The 9916-nt window shown below is 39.4% G+C and overlaps 2 long non-coding RNA genes across 3 annotated transcripts; both read left to right on the top strand.

Moving 5' to 3' along the window:
* The first annotated feature begins 2824 nt into the window (after positions 1 to 2824).
* On the top strand, positions 2825 to 4768 carry LOC138929326 (uncharacterized). The gene is made up of 4 exons (XR_011445723.1): positions 2825 to 3380; positions 3439 to 3683; positions 3743 to 3860; positions 3920 to 4768. It is a non-coding gene; the product is annotated as an uncharacterized lncRNA (long non-coding RNA).
* Positions 4769 to 5959: 1191 nt separating this feature from the next.
* Positions 5960 to 8658, top strand: LOC138929319 (uncharacterized). 2 transcript variants are annotated; one of them, XR_011445721.1, is made up of 6 exons: positions 5962 to 6186; positions 6248 to 6723; positions 6839 to 7407; positions 7466 to 7710; positions 7770 to 7887; positions 7947 to 8646. It is a non-coding gene; the product is annotated as an uncharacterized lncRNA (long non-coding RNA). The 2 variants fall into 2 exon arrangements; XR_011445720.1 differs by having other exon boundaries at positions 5960 to 6723; positions 7947 to 8658.
* The last annotated feature ends 1258 nt before the right edge of the window (positions 8659 to 9916 follow it).

Here is a 9916-nt window from a genome sequence, read left to right as displayed (position 1 = left end):
TTGCTTGGAATGGATCTCGCAGGATCCGCACTGTGTGCACGTATACCCTTGATTCGGATCTCGCAGGATCACAGAGAATTTTTACTTTATTATATCTTATTGGTGTTTTATTATATTTATCCTTATTTATTCGTATTTTATTATTTTGATTTATCGATAGTTTATTTATTCGATTTCGATTTAATTTTAGTCGGTATTTTTATTCGTTTATTCGTTTCCAGTATTTTTTTCGGCGGTCGATTATTATTTATTCTTTTAGTATTTATGTCTGCGATTATTATTTATCCGTTTATTTTATTTTATTCAAATAAAATTATTCCTGGATTTATTTTATTATTGGTTTATTATCCTGTCTGGATTTATTTAACTATTGTTATATTTGAGCTTATTTAATTTTTATTATTTCGATTTATTGTTTGGATTATTTATTTATTTGACTCCTTATTATTATTTTATGATTTCAATTTTATTCTCGGCGTCAGGATCTCTCAGGATCCATTGAGGGTTCGCGGATGTCCTTAACGTGGTTGAAGGATATTGAAAATATTCCCGAAGGATACGACGATGAGTTTTAATGAGTAAGGTCTGCGACGATGGGTAATGACTGCGAGCGATGTTTATTCCAAGAGTTGATCTTGCGAAGTGTGTCCCTCCTAGCGAGGGACCCCTGTATATATTGCTGCCTAAGCTAGCCGACGCTACTGCCGCGGGCAGAGCAGAACTGGAGATGTGTGTGGGCCACGTGTGTGTGTGCTTGCTCAAAGCGTCCCTCTGCCGGCGTTTGACGCTGGCAGTGACGTTGCCTACGAATTCTGGCGTGACTGTACCGCTTGTTTTTGGCGACGATGCGTATGCGCCAATGGAAATTAACCACGCGTTTTTTCTATTCCCTTTCCTCCTGTACTTTTTGCAGATTTTTGCCGGCGACCGTACGTCGCGACACTTGGGACGAAAATTTCTTACACTCGCAAAAACGAATGTGCTCTGATCGAAAAATATGTTTATATAATATATTTCCTGATTAAATTTTCTATCCTCGTCCTTTAGAAAACTAAATTTCCCTGCCTTTGCCTTCTAGAAAAATTTATATTATTTATTTTTCCTACTAGCAAATCCTGGTTTTCGGCCAGTGGGGCTTTAATCCACTGAAAAAAATTTATCCTAGCTGTCCTGACCGGTCCCTGCTCCGGGCGCCATCTGTAAGGATGTGTCTTAGGCCGCGGTAAACCTCAGCGGCCCAGGATTCCTCTCCAGAAATATTTATATTTTAGAGACGGCCAGGACATGGACGCCGAATTTTAATGAATTTTCTAGGGGCAAAATGGCAGCGAAAAGGGGCTCGTTTTCAAAAGGGGAACTCTGGCTTCGGGAAAATGGGAATCTAGGATGGTCACCCTGGCGATGGCCAGGTGCTCCTCCGTTTCCTGCGCCTGCCCGGTTGCCCAGCAGCGGCGACTCTTCCGATCGGCAAAATCTCCGCCGCCCGGGATGACCCAGCGGCGATGGCGGGCAAAATGCAGATCGGAAGGGGAAAGGAGAGGGGAGAGGGGAAAACTTGGAAACACGCGATCACCCTGGCGATGGCCAGGTGCTCCTCCGTTTCCGGCGCCTGCCCGGTTGCCCAGCAGCGGCGACTCTTCCGATCGGCAAAATCTCCGCCGCCCGGGATGACCCAGCGGCGATGGCGGGCAAAATGCAGATCGGAAGGGGAAAGGACAGGGGAGAGGGGAAAACTTGGAAACACGTGCCGGCGGCGAGGAGCTCGTAGCTCGGGTAAACCCAGCAGCCCCGATGCCCCACGCCAGATCTGTGCCCGGGAGAACCCAGCAGCGACAAATCCCGCTCCCGTCCCGCTTCTCCGGCCCGGAGCTTGCCCAGCGACCACGCGGAGTTGGTGCGGGAGAACCCAGCCACCAGCTCGGCGAGTGAGTGAGCGGGAGGGGAACACTTTGGCACGCGTCAATATAAGGGTTGGTTGTTGCTACGCGGAGTTTTATGCGGGTGCGAGAGAGAAAGACGATGGAATTTCTGAATTCATTTTCTGTGCTTTATTACATTAATTAATTATTGTCTACATTTTTCTAAACTACGCCTGTCGTCCCTAACCTGGCCCTACGCCACACTCCAATGACCTGCCCTTACATGGCACTCGGCCGGCTCACCTGATGTTAGCAGCCAGGATGTAAGTCAACACACGCGGGTCCTTTTGGACTTAGCCGTCGGTTTGGATAATTTCGAGTCGAGGAGACTAATTTCAATTGTTCACGTTCGCAGTTGTCGGAGAAGTGCTCGCGGTCGCAGCTTGCAAAGCCCTTGTCGCCTCGTCTCTGCCAAAAATGTCCGGGCAGCGCAGCTTTCGGCCGTCGGCTTTGTTTTTGTTATTGTTAATGTTTTGATCGGCATGTAAATAAGCACGACCAAAACATAAACACGCACGATCGTTGGAGGGGAAATGTCGCTGCCTCTGCCGCTGTTCGCGTCGGCAGCGGAGAGGGGAAATGGCTTCAGCGCGGTCGCTACAGTCCGTGTTGACAAAATGTATACGCCTGTGCGTTGCGGCCTAAATCTAATTTGGCCCTTCCTGGGCAAATTAACTTTGGGCTTCATGCCCGCTTAAATGTACAGTTCTGTGTGTGGGTGTGTGATATGGCTTATCCTACCTTATTTCCCTATACTAATTACTAACTTAACTATAACCTTAACTAATATGTACAGTATTTACAAACATAGGGTGTTGTGACATCGTCACAATATACTCTACGGACTACACCATCACACGATTCTTCAACAAATGATTGTTTGCAATTACAGATACTAGGACAAATATATCATTTGCATGGTTCATTGGTGCCAACAACAGAGGAACCGCATCAATTTCTGCAAATATATTTCATTTCGTCGATGGTGGATCAGCTGAATGTGCGGTGCAACATTCAGGGAACACCACGCATGAACCGATTTCCACGGTTTTGCATTCGTTGGAAAGGTCTTGGAATTCGTTATATAAGCAGTAAAGAAAATTCAGGAAAAATTGCAACAGAAAATCGGGAAAGTCGTTTTTGCATAAAGGCCATCACTGATACATAGCATGCCGTAATTCTCTACTCAGTTTATTTTATGAAACAAAACAAAACAAAACTAATTTTGTGAAATTGTGAAGAATCAGTAAAAAAATAAGTTATTCATTCTCAGCTATTGCCGGACTGTCTTCGTCCCCGATTTTAATAAATTTAATATTGGGCACTTTCGAATGGCTTACTAATACAAATTGTGCATCTGAGCCTTGGGAATTTGGTGCTTTTCAGGGAAGCTTAGTGTCCTCTTCTTCTTCCTCATATATTTCAGCGTCTTTTTCAAGAATAATTGCAACAGAAAAGGTGGTGAGTGTAATGTATAAATTATGTGGATTAGAGGTTAAATTAACCGCTCTGCCTATAGTCCTTGATCAAGACCAGAATTTCCCGGATAGGATAGAATTACTATCCAATCGGGACCAGCGGTGGAAATATTCTCAGCTATTGCCGGCCTGTCTTTGTCACCGATTTTAATTAACTTATTGGGCACTTTCGAATGGTTTAGTAAAACAAATGGTGCATCTGAGCCTTGGGAATTTGTAGCATTTGAGGCAAGCTTAGTGTCCTCTTCTTCGGAATTTTTCAAGAATAATTGCAACAGAAAAGGTGGTAAGTTGAACTGTGTAAATTATGCGGATTTGAGCTTAAATTAACCACTCTGCCTATAGACCCAGATCATATACATAACTCCAGAATGCACCAACCGATTTTCACGGTTTTGCAAAAAAAAAAAAGTTATTCATTTCCAAACATTTCAATTGGAAACCAGCTTTTGTCTTTAAGGTGGTAAGTTGGACTGTGTAAATTATGTGAAATTGAGGGTAAATTAACCACTTTGCCTATAGTTAAAAATGCCTAGAGCACGACGTTTGAACATCGGTCTCCGCACAAGGCATGCAAGCCAGCAACAAGTGTATTCACAGAACTTAAGCGAGGAGAGACGAAATGTAGTAAGGGAAAATACCCGATTGAGACAACGCGTGGGCACACGAAGATCAACTGGTGTGCGGCATCTAAGAGGATCCCAACCAGCGTGGCAGGCTCTTAACATCAGCCTTCCTCGACATAGCCATCGACCTCAGGACAAATTTCAAGAATCCTGAGATAGAGTGCTAGAAAAGATTCGTTATCCGAAGGTGTCGCGGGTGAGACCGTGCCCCGGTGTTGCCCATATCCGTTTTGTCCACTGGAGGGTCCCAACAGTTGTCCTCTCAGAGCCCCAGTTCCCTACCAGGGTGTCAGGCCCGGACTACCGGTCGAAATTGGTAAGGCGGATAATTAGCTTACCTTGAAAAAACCCCTTATGGCAATACCACCAACGTTTCATCTTTCCTCCATTGTGAGAACTTCCTATTTATTGAAACCATCTTTCCGCTATTCAGTTGGTCTCTAAAAGACTTTCGGATAGGGACCACTTAGTTTGTAGTTCTTGGTGATTTTAACATCCCAGGGGCTATTTGGTCCCTAGATAATTCAATTAACCACAATACATCACAAAAAATGTGGTTTACCAAAGAACACTTCAATTAAACGGATAATTTGCCGAAGGTGGCGTAACGGAGTTCGCCTGGCTTACTAGTTTAAATATAAATTCTAAAGTGGATATATGCATTATTATCTGAGTTGTGAACTTTTTGTTTACAAATTTACAATTGAGTATGCAAATGTATTAGACGTGTAAAAACTAATATAAATATAAATTCTGAAGTGGATTCAGGCATTATTAGCTGAGTTGTGAACTTTTTGTTTACAAATTTACAATTGAGTATGCAAATGTATTAGACGTGTAAAAACTAATATAAATATAAATTCTGAAGTGGATTCAGGCATTATTAGCTGAGTTGTGAACTTTTTGTTTACAAATTTACAATTGAGTATGCAAATGTATAAGCCGTGTAAAAACTAATATAAGTACAAATTCTGCCGTCGATACATGCATTATTAGTTGAGTTGTGAACTTTTTGTTTACAAATTTACAATTGAGTATGCAAATGTATTAGCATTGTAAGAACTAATTTAAATATAAATTCTGCCGTGGAGACATGCATTATTAGCTGAGATGTGAACTTTTTGTTTACAAAAAACAAAAAAAAAAAATTACAAATTTACAATTAAGTGTGCAAATGTATTAGCCTTCTAAAAACTAATATAAGTACAAATTCTGCCGTGGATACATGCATTATTAGCGGAGTTGTGAACTTTTTGTTTACAAATTTACAATTGAGTATGCAAAATTAGCATTGTAAGAACTAATTTAAATATAAATTCTGCCGTGGATACATGCATTATAGCTGAGTTGTGAACTTTTTGTTTTCAAATTTACAATTGAGTATGCAAATGTATTAGCCGTGTAAAACTAGTATAAATACATATTCTGAAGTGGATACAGACATTATTAGCGGAGTTGTGAACTTTTTGTTTACAAATTTACAATTGAGTATGCAAATGTATTAGCCTTCTAAAAACTAATATAAGTACAAATTCGGCCGTGGATACATGCATTATTAGCGGAGTTGTGAACTTTTTGTTTACAAATTTACAATTGAGTATGCAAATGTATTAGCATTGTAAGAACTAATTTAAATATAAATTCTGCCGTGGATATATGCATTATTATCTGAGTTGTGAACTTTTTGTTTACAAATTTACAATTGAGTATGCAAATGTATTAGCATTGTAAGAACTAATTTAAATATAAATTCTAAAGTGGATATATGCATTATTATCTGAGTTGTGAACTTTTTGTTTACAAATTTACAATTGAGTATGCAAATGTATTAGACGTGTAAAAACTAATCTATTATATAAAAATAAGTCGAGTTTTCTGCGCGGAGCAAATAACTCCAGAACGCACGAACCGATTTCCACGGTTTTGCATTCGTTGGAAAGGTCTCGGAATTTGTGATTTTTTGCAGTAAAGAAAATTCAGGAAAAATTGCAACAGAAAGCGGGAAAATCATTTTTGCATAAAGCGCCAACACTGACACATAGCATGCCATAATTCTCCACTCAGTTTATTTTATGACAAATCGAAATTGTGTTCAATTTTGAGTAAAATAAGTTATTCGTTTCATATCAGTGCAATTGGAAACCAGCATTTGTATTTAGGGTGGTAAGTTGAACTGTGTAAATTATGTGGATTAACCGCTCTGCCTATAGTTCAAAATGCCTAGAGCACGACGTGTGAACATCTTTCTCCGCAGAAGGCATGCAATCCAGCAACAAGGGTATTCACAGAACTTAAGCGAGGAAAGACGAAATCCAAGAAGAGAATATGACCGATTAAGACGACGCGTGAGCACACGAAGATCATTGGCATCATACAATCGCTTGGCATTTCAATATGATCCTTCTGCGAACTACAGAGATGATAGAAAATTAGATATTGGACCTACATATGACGACTATATGCCGATATTGCAATGCGTTAAAGTTTAAAAGAGAAACTGCTGGATTGTGCTGCGCAAGTGGAAAAGTCAAACTGGATCCATTACTTACACCACCACAGCCAATAAAAGCATTGTTCGATGGAAGTGATCCAGATTCCAGCCATTTTCTTCAACACATCCTTGAATACAATAACTGCTTTCGCATGACTTCCTTTGGAGCTAATATCATTCGAGAAGGCGGCTTCATGCCGACTTGCAAGGTAAAAGTTACAATCACTTACACAAAACACAAAGAATTGCAACATAATAACAACATATACTCTACGGACTACACCATCACACGATTTTTCAACAAATGATTGTTTGCAATTACAGATACAAGGACAAATATATCATTTGCATGGTTCATTGGTGCCAACAACAGAGGAACCGCATCAATTTCTGCAAATATATTTCATTTCGTCGATGGTGGATCAGCTGAATGTGCGGTGCAACATTCAGGGAACACCACGCATGAACCGATTTCCACGGTTTTGCATTCGTTGGAAAGGTCTTGGAATTCGTTATATAAGCAGTAAAGAAAATTCAGGAAAAATTGCAACAGAAAATCGGGAAAGTCGTTTTTGCATAAAGGCCATCACTGATACATAGCATGCCGTAATTCTCTACTCAGTTTATTTTATGAAACAAAACAAAACAAAACTAATTTTGTGAAATTGTGAAGAATCAGTAAAAAAATAAGTTATTCATTCTCAGCTATTGCCGGACTGTCTTCGTCCCCGATTTTAATAAATTTAATATTGGGCACTTTCGAATGGCTTACTAATACAAATTGTGCATCTGAGCCTTGGGAATTTGGTGCTTTTCAGGGAAGCTTAGTGTCCTCTTCTTCTTCCTCATATATTTCAGCGTCTTTTTCAAGAATAATTGCAACAGAAAAGGTGGTGAGTGTAATGTATAAATTATGTGGATTAGAGGTTAAATTAACCGCTCTGCCTATAGTCCTTGATCAAGACCAGAATTTCCCGGATAGGATAGAATTACTATCCAATCGGGACCAGCGGTGGAAATATTCTCAGCTATTGCCGGCCTGTCTTTGTCCCCGATTTTAATTAACTTATTGGGCACTTTCGAATGGTTTAGTAAAACAAATGGTGCATCTGAGCCTTGGGAATTTGTAGCATTTGAGGCAAGCTTAGTGTCCTCTTCTTCGGAATTTTTCAAGAATAATTGCAACAGAAAAGGTGGTAAGTTGAACAGTGTAAATTATGCGGATTTGAGGTTAAATTAACCACTCTGCCTATAGGCCCATATCATATACATAACTCCAGAACGCATCAACCGATTTCCATGGTTTTGCAAAAAAAAAAAAGTTATTCGTTTCCTAACATTTCAATTGGAAACCAGCTTTTGTCTTTAAGCTGGTAAGTTGAACTGTGAAAATTTTTTGGATTTGAGGTTAAATTAACCACTTTGCCTATAGTTCAAAATGCCTAGAGCACGACGTTTGAACATCGGTCTCCGCACAAGGCATGCATGCCAGCAACAAGTGTGTTCACAGAACTTAAGCGAGGAGAGACGAAATGTAGTAAGGGAAAATGCCCGATTGAGACAACGCGTGAGCATACGAAGATCAACTGGTGTGCAGCATCTAAGAGGATCCCAACCAGCGTGGCAGGCTCCTAACAGCAACGGTAACCATCGACCTCAGGACAAATGTCAAGAATCCTGAGATAGAGTGCTAGAAAAGATTCGTTATCCGAAGGTGTCGCGGGTGAGACCGTGCCCCCGGTGTTGCCCATATCCGTTTTGTCTACTGGAGGGTCCCAACAGTTGTCCTCTCAAAGCCCCAGATCCCTACCAGGGTGTCAGGCCCGGACTACCGGCCGAAATTGGTAAGGCAGATAATCAGCCTGCCTTGAAAAAACCCCTTATGGTAATACCACCAACGAGACAGTTTCATCTTTCAAAATATATGTTCCTGAGGAATTCTTTGACAAACTATGCTCTGTCCAAAACTGACAAAAGCATGTGATTGTCAATGAATTCGAAGCAAAGAAAGAGAAAAAAAGGACAGTTGGAATTACTCTTCCTAGGCCCGATTTGACCAATGCGCCTTCAACGTCTTCCAATTCCGTCCCAAAGAACTAACAAGCTTCCTTGGTATCTCCTATCAGAATGCTAGAGGCTTACGCAGTAAGCTTCCTAAATTGTACTATAATAGTGTCACATTTGCTTCCCAAGTGTTGTGTTTACAGAAACCTGGTTAAAGCCGGAGATTCTGAGCTCCGAAGTTTTTAAAGCTAGATCGGACTATATTCCTCCATTGTCGGAACTTCCTATTTATTGAAACCATATTTCCGCTATTCAGTTGGTCTCAAAAAGAATTTCGGGTAGGGACCACATAATTAGTAGTTCTTGGTGATTTTAGCATCCCAGAGGCTATTTGGTCCCTAGATAATTCCATTAACCACAACGCATCTAAAAAAATATGGTTTACCAAAGAGCACCTCAATTAAACGGATAATTTGCCGAAGGTGGCGTAACGGAGTTCGCCGGGCTTACTAGTATAAATATAAATTCTGAAGTGGATTCAGGCATTATTAGCCGAGTTGTGAACTTTTTGTTTACAAATTTACAATTGAGTATGCAAATGTATTAGCATTGTAAGAACTAATTTAAATATAAATTCTGCCGTGGATATATGCATTATTATCTGAGTTGTGAACTTTTTGTTTACAAATTTAGAATTGAGTATGCAAATGTATTAGCATTGTAAGAACTAATTTAAATATAAATTCTGAAGTGGATATATGCATTATTATCTGAGTTGTGAACTTTTTGTTTAAAAATTTACAATTGAGTATGCAAATGTATAAGCCGTGTAAAAACTAATATAAGTAAAAATTCTGCCGTCGATACATGCATTATTAGCTGAGTTGTGAACTTTTTGTTCACAAATTTACAATTGAGTATGCAAATGTATTAGCATTGTAAGAACTAATTTAAATATAAATTCTGCCGTGGATATATGTTGACTGAGATGTGAACTTTTTGTTTACAAATTTACAATTGAGTATTCAAATGTATTAGACGTGTAAAAACTAATATAAATATAAATTCTGAAGTGGATTCAGGCATTATTAGCTGAGTTGTGAACTTTTTGTTTAAAAATTTACAATTGAGTATGCAAATGTATAAGCCGTGTAAAAACTAATATAAGTACAAATTCTGCCGTGGATACAATCATTATTAGCTGAGTTGTGAACTTTTTGTTTACAAATTTACAATTGAGTATGCAAATGTATTAGCATTGTAAGAACTAATTTAAATATAAATTCTGCCGTGGATACATGCATTATAGCTGAGATGTGAACTTTTTGTTTACAAATTTACAATTGAGTATGCAAATGTATTAGCCGTGTAAAAACTAATATAAATATAAATTCTAAA

Source organism: Drosophila kikkawai, unplaced genomic scaffold (assembly GCF_030179895.1).
Source record: "Drosophila kikkawai strain 14028-0561.14 unplaced genomic scaffold, DkikHiC1v2 scaffold_131, whole genome shotgun sequence".
NCBI classification, from domain to species: Eukaryota; Metazoa; Arthropoda; class Insecta; order Diptera; family Drosophilidae; genus Drosophila; species Drosophila kikkawai.
This window is presented reverse-complemented; position numbering and strand designations above follow the sequence as displayed.